Raw genomic sequence first — 6,486 nt, 5'->3', positions numbered from 1 at the left:
CACTACATGTTGGGTGACTACATACAATATGAAATTTAAAGCACCACCACTGAAGTATTTTACCAGAAAGATTAATGTCTAATCTAAATGTATTCAAGGCTCTATAGATGAATTTTGTTAAAGTAAAGGATAGGAAAAGTTAACTCACACTACAAAGAACCAAAAAAAAAAAAAAACCAGGATGGTAATGCTCTATAAGACAACCTTATTAATATTCTATGGCTGGTGTAAAAATTACAATGAAAAAAAAATAGCGATCTAAAATGACACAAGGTTCTTTCTTGTCTTACAGTTCCATAGGTTAGAAGTCCCACATGGTCTCACCAGGATAAAATTTAAGTATAGGCAGAGCTGCATTCCTTTTTGGAGGCTCTGGTAGAGAATCCATTTCTTGGTCTTTCTCAGCTTACAAAAGTCACCCACATTCCTTGGGTCATGGTCCTCTTTCTCCATCTTCAAAGTCAACAATGTTCCACTTCTCTGACCACTCCTTGGCAATCACATTTCCCTCTAAATCTCCTCTTCACTGTCTCCCACTTTAAAGTACCCTTGTGATTACATTGGGCATATGTGGAAAACCCCAGTACCTCTTCCAACCTCGATGTACTTAACTTAATCATATAAGCAAATTGTCTTTTTCCCTGTATGCTAACATTCACAGATTCAGGGGATTAAGGTATGATCACCTCTGGGGGCCATTATTCTGTCTATCTCAACACCTGACTCATTTTCTATTTTGAATTAATGGTATTAAAAAACTGACAGTAGTCTCCCAGGTAGGCAATCAGTAAGGCAACGAAGATACTAAATGAATGACACAATAGAACAGCTGGACTTCATTGATACTTTTAGTACATTACATCCCCCAAAAAACAGAATATACATTCTTTTCAAGTGCTCATGGAACATTCTCTAGGATAGACAACATACTCATGCACAAAAAAATCCTCAGTAAATTAAAGAGAATAGGAATTATTTCAAGCATCTTCTCTGATCACAATGGCAAGAAACTAGAAATCAATCACAGAAAAAAAGAAAAAATGACAGCATGGAGACTAAGTAACATGTTACTAAAAAGCCAATGGATCGATGATGAAATCAAAGAAAAGGTTAAAAAATACTTTGAGACAAACGACAATGAAAATACAACCATACAAAATCGATGGGATATAGCAAAAGCAGTCGTAAGAGGGAAGTTCATACTGACACAGGCCTTCCTCAGAAAAACAAGAACAATCTCAAATGAACCACCTAACCTACCTCCTAAAACAATTAGAAAAAGAACAAACAAAACCTGAGGTCAGCAGAAGGAAAGAAAGAATAAAGATCAGGGAGGAAATAAATAAAATAGAGATTAAAAAAAAAAAAGAAAAATTAATCAAACGAAGAGCTGGGTTTTTGAAAGAGTAAACAAAATTGACAAACCTCTGGCCAAACTCACCATAAGAAAAGAGAGAGGACACAAATGAACAAAATAAAAAATGAAAATGGAGAAATTACAACCAACACCACATAAATTTTAAAAAATCGTAAGAGAATACTATCAACAACTATATGGCAATAAATTGGACAACTCAAAAGAAACAGACAAATTTTTAGAAACATATAGTCCACCAAAATTGAATCAAGAAGAAATAGATCACTTGAACAGATCAATCACTAGAATTGAAATAGAATCAGAAATTTAAAAAAAAAAAAAAAGCCTCCCTATAAACAAAAGTCCAGGACAGGATGGCTTCACTGGGGGAATTCTATTAAACATACAAAGAGCTCATAACAAACCTTCTAAAACTCTTCTAAAAGACTGGAGAGGAGGAAATACTCCAAAACTCATTCTATGAAGCCACCATCACCCTGACACCAAAGCCAAACAAAGACACTGCCAAAAAAGAAAACTATAGGACAGTATCATTGATGAACACAGATACAAAAATTCTTAAGAAAATATTGGCCAACAGAATCCAACAACACATAAAAAAGATTATATACCATGATCAAGCTGGGTTTATCCCAGGGACATAAGTATGGTTCAACACACGCAAATCAAAAATGTGATACGTCACAACAAAAATCACATGATCATCTCAATAGATTCAGAAAAAGCACCTGATAAAGTTCAACACCCATTTATGATAAAAACTCTAACTAAAGTGGGTATAGGATGAACATATTTCAACATAATAAAAGCTACTTACAACAAACCTACTGCCAGCATAATACTCAACAGTGAAAAGCTGAAAGCTTTCCTACTAAAATCTGGAATAGGACAAGGATGCCCATTCTCACCACTTCTATTCAATATAGTACTGGAAGTCCTAGCCATAGCAATTAGACTAGAAAAAGAAAAGGGATACAAATTGGAAGAGAAGAGGTAAAGTTATAATTATATGTGGATGACATACTATATAGAGAAAACCCTAAAGGCTCCATACATGAACTACTGGAGCTGATAAAGGAACTCAGCAAGGTAGTAGGATACAAGATTAACATACAGAAATCAGTTATATTTCTTTATACTAACAATGAAATATCAAAAAAGGAAAGTAAAGAAATAACCTCTTTTAAAATTGCATCCAAAAAAATAAAATACTCAGGAATAAATCTGACCAAGGAAGTAAAAGACTTATTTATGGAGAACTACAAAACACTGATTAAGGAAACTAAAGATGACTTAAAGAAATGGAAAGATATTCCATGTTCTTGGCTTAGAAAAAGAATGAGTGTTGTTAAAATGTAATACTATCCAAAGCAATCTACAGATTTAATTTGATCCCTATCAAATTACCCAGGACATGTTTCATGGAACTAGAACAAATAATCCTAAAATTTATATGGAATCACGAAAGACCTATAATTGCCAAAACAATACTGAAAAAAAAGAATGAAGTTGGAGAAATAATCCTCCCAGACTTCAGCATCAAAACAGCATGGTATTAGTACAAAAACAGACATATGGATCAACAGAACAGAATAGAGAGCCTAGAATAAACCCATAAATTTTTGGTCAATTAACCTTTGACAAAGGTGGCAAGAACATATAATGGAGTAAAGACAGTGTCTTCAGCAAATGGTATTGGGGTAACTGGACAGCTGCATGTAAATCAGTGAAGTTATTTAGAATATTCCCTCTCAACATACACAAAAATAAACTCAAAATGGCTTAAAGATTTAAACATAAAACAAAACACTATAAACATCTTAGAAGAAAGCACAGGCAAAATATTATCTGACATAAATCTCAGCAATGTTCTCCTAGGGCAGTTTACCCAGGCAACAGAAATAAAAGCAAAAATAAACAAATGGGACCTAATTAACTTACAAGCTTTTGCACAGCACAGGAAACCATAAGCAAAACAGAAAGACAACCTATGGAATGAAAGAAAATATTAGCAAAAGATGAGACTGACAAGGACTTAATTTCTACAATATATAAATAGCTCATACAACTTAATAAGAAAAAAACAAACAACGCAATCCAAAAATGGGCAGAAGACCTAAACAAGCAGTTCTCCAATGAAGACATACAAATGGTCAATAGGCACATGGAGGGAAAAAAAGAAAAAAGAAACACCTCAATATCACTAATTATCAGAGAAATGCAAATCAAAATTACAATGAGGTATCATCTCACAGCAGTCAGAATGGCCATCATTCAAAAGTCCATAAACGATAAACGCTGGAGAGGGTATGGAGAAAAGGGAATCCTTCTACACTGTTGGCAGGAATATAGTTTGGTGCAGCCATTGTGGAAACCAGTATGTGGATTCCTCAAAAGACTAAAGATAGATTTACCATATGATCCAGCAATCCCACTCCTGGGCATATATCCAAAGGGAAACTTAATTCAAAAAAATACATGCACCCCAATGTTCACAGCAGCACTATTTACAATAGCCAAGACATGGAAACAACCTAAATGTCCATCGATAGATGACTGGATAAAGAAGATGTGGTATATTTATACAATGGAATACTATTCAGCCATAAAAAACGACAACATAATGCCATTTGCAGCAACATGGATGTCCCTGGAAAATGTTATTCTAAGTAAGCCAGAAAGAGAAAAAAAAATACCATATGATATCACTTACATGTGGAATCTAAAAAAAAGACAAATGAACTTATTTACAAAACAGAAACAGACTCACAGCATAGAAAACAAACTTGTGATTACCAGGGAGGAAGTGGGTGGGAAGGGATAAACTGGGAATTGGAGATCTGTAGATACTAAGTACTATATATAAAATAGATAAACAAGTTCATACCATATTGCACAGGGAACTACATTCAGTATCTTGTAGTAACCTATGGTGAAAAAGTATGTGAAAATGATTGTATGTGTGTTCATGTATGACTAAAGCATCATAATGTACACCAAAAATTGACACAACATTGTAAACTGACTATACTACAATAAACTATACATATACAAAAATTTTTTAAACAAATAAAAGATAAAAGAACTGACAGTAGAAATTGTTTTAAGTATACTTAAGAGGCATAACAACAAAATATTATGTATGATCCTTTTAAATACTAATTCAAATTCTAAGAGATAATTTTGATAGGTGTGATGATTACACTGTGGTGATATGAGAAAATGTACCTACATGTTAGAAATACATACACTAGTGCTCACTTCGGCAGCACATACACTAAAATTGGAACCATACAGAGAAGATTAGCATGGCCCCTGTGCAAGGATGACACGCAAATTCGTGAAGCAGTCCATATTTTTTAGACGGGATTTCAAAATTGTGGAATAGATGAACAAGATCGTACTGTATAGCACAGGGAAATATACACAAGATCTTATGGTAGCTCACAGAGAAAAAAATGTGACAATGAATATATATATATGTTCATGTATAACTGAAAAATTGTGCTCTACACTGGAATTTGACAAGACATTGTAAGGTGATTATAAATCAATAAAAAATGTTTAAAAAAAAGAAATACATACTCTATATATAATACAGATGCTGAAGTATATATGAGATCATATGATGGCTAACTTGGACTCAAAAATGCCTCAGTAATGACATCCTCCCCTCCCCCAAAAGTAAGAGGTTCATACTATGATCATCCTAAGGTAAACTCCTCAACATCATACTGTGAGCAAATAACAAATTGAGACTGAAATCCGTATCTGTCTGGTTTTGAATCCGATTGTTTCTTGAAATGCTGTGCTAGCACTACTCCTTTTTCCCTAGACGTAACACTAACAGGCGTATGTTATCGATTGAACAGAAAGAGTTCAAGTCACTTGTTCCAGCTGTTTGTTGATCTGGAAAACTAAGTCACTTCACTTTGAACTCCACTTGCACTATGGCTCTCAACAAGCTTTAATAAAATTGCCAACCACTTAAGAAATAACTGTTACTTAAATGAGACTGCCAAACTTGCCCCTTCTTATTCTGAAGCAGCTGCATTCCCGCGATTATCCACAGTTCCAGCGGTCCAGCTAGATCTTTGGGGCTGCGTTCCACATAGCTGTAAACTGTAAGAGAGATGAACTGCAAAATCCGTCTGCTCCTCACAAGGTATCACATCTGGTTCCCCAAAGGTCCTTTTGGATGCAGAGTATCTGGGTCACCTTTCACTTGCCATCATGTTGCTCAACAGGAAAAGTGGCATCTAGTCTATTCCACACACTCATAAGAGAAAGGATGAACACTGCACATTAAGAGAAATATTAATTATAGAAAGAATGTAGATTGCTTCTACTTATTTTAATGTAGCTGACCACTTTGCCTTACAGAAGTAGCTCCTATCCCAGATTTCTGTGGAATGGCCTTTCCACATATCAATAACTTTTAAAAATTGAGTCTATCCAAATAAAGGCAAGCATTAAGCTCCCTCCACTAAGCACTAAAATGTAGTAAGTGGAAGAAAAAAAAATTAATAGCAGATGCGTTTTCTGATTTAAAAATCTATTAGAGAATTTCTATGATTTGTTCTTGGTCTTTTAAAATATAAATTCATGCAATTTGAAATCTAAATTTTCAATGAACCTGATGTCTTTTTGTTGTATGACTGTACAACCAAAAGAGACCATTTTCTTAGCAAGAACACATTTAACACACACAAATTTCTAATCTACTATTCTCTAAGCTGTTTTCTTCCTTGGCATGACAACATTTTCTGAGTCCACTCACTTTCTTTGCAATCCACCTACCAGAATTCCAGTCTTATTTCTTATTAGAGCTATCAAAGCAGATCCTTGCTATCCACCTGAGTTCAGTCTTATTCTCCTCCAAAGCACCTTACACAGTAAAACCAGAGTGGTTTTCCAAAAAGCAAATCTACCCATTAATTTTTCATTAACCACCAAATATGATCCCAGTTGTTTAGTATAACATCTATGGTCCTTTATGATTATAGGTTTGCCAACTGTTCAACTTTATTTATTACTCCTCAGCCTGTACTCTGTTGAAATAATCCAAAACCACTTCGATTTTCCTGAGAAAATTAGGTTGTCTAAAA

General features: G+C 34.4%; 1 non-coding gene across 1 annotated transcript; it reads left to right on the top strand.

Moving 5' to 3' along the window:
• Positions 1-4,631: 4,631 nt before the first annotated feature.
• Positions 4,632-4,738, top strand: LOC116152410 (U6 spliceosomal RNA). Its single transcript, XR_004136041.2, has one exon. It is a non-coding gene; the product is annotated as a U6 spliceosomal RNA (small nuclear RNA).
• The last annotated feature ends 1,748 nt before the right edge of the window (positions 4,739-6,486 follow it).

This window comes from Camelus dromedarius, chromosome 3 (genome assembly GCF_036321535.1).
Source record: "Camelus dromedarius isolate mCamDro1 chromosome 3, mCamDro1.pat, whole genome shotgun sequence".
In the NCBI taxonomy this organism is placed as follows: domain Eukaryota; kingdom Metazoa; phylum Chordata; class Mammalia; order Artiodactyla; family Camelidae; genus Camelus; species Camelus dromedarius.
Note: the sequence above shows the minus strand (reverse complement) of the source record. Positions and strands in the feature narration are given on the sequence as shown.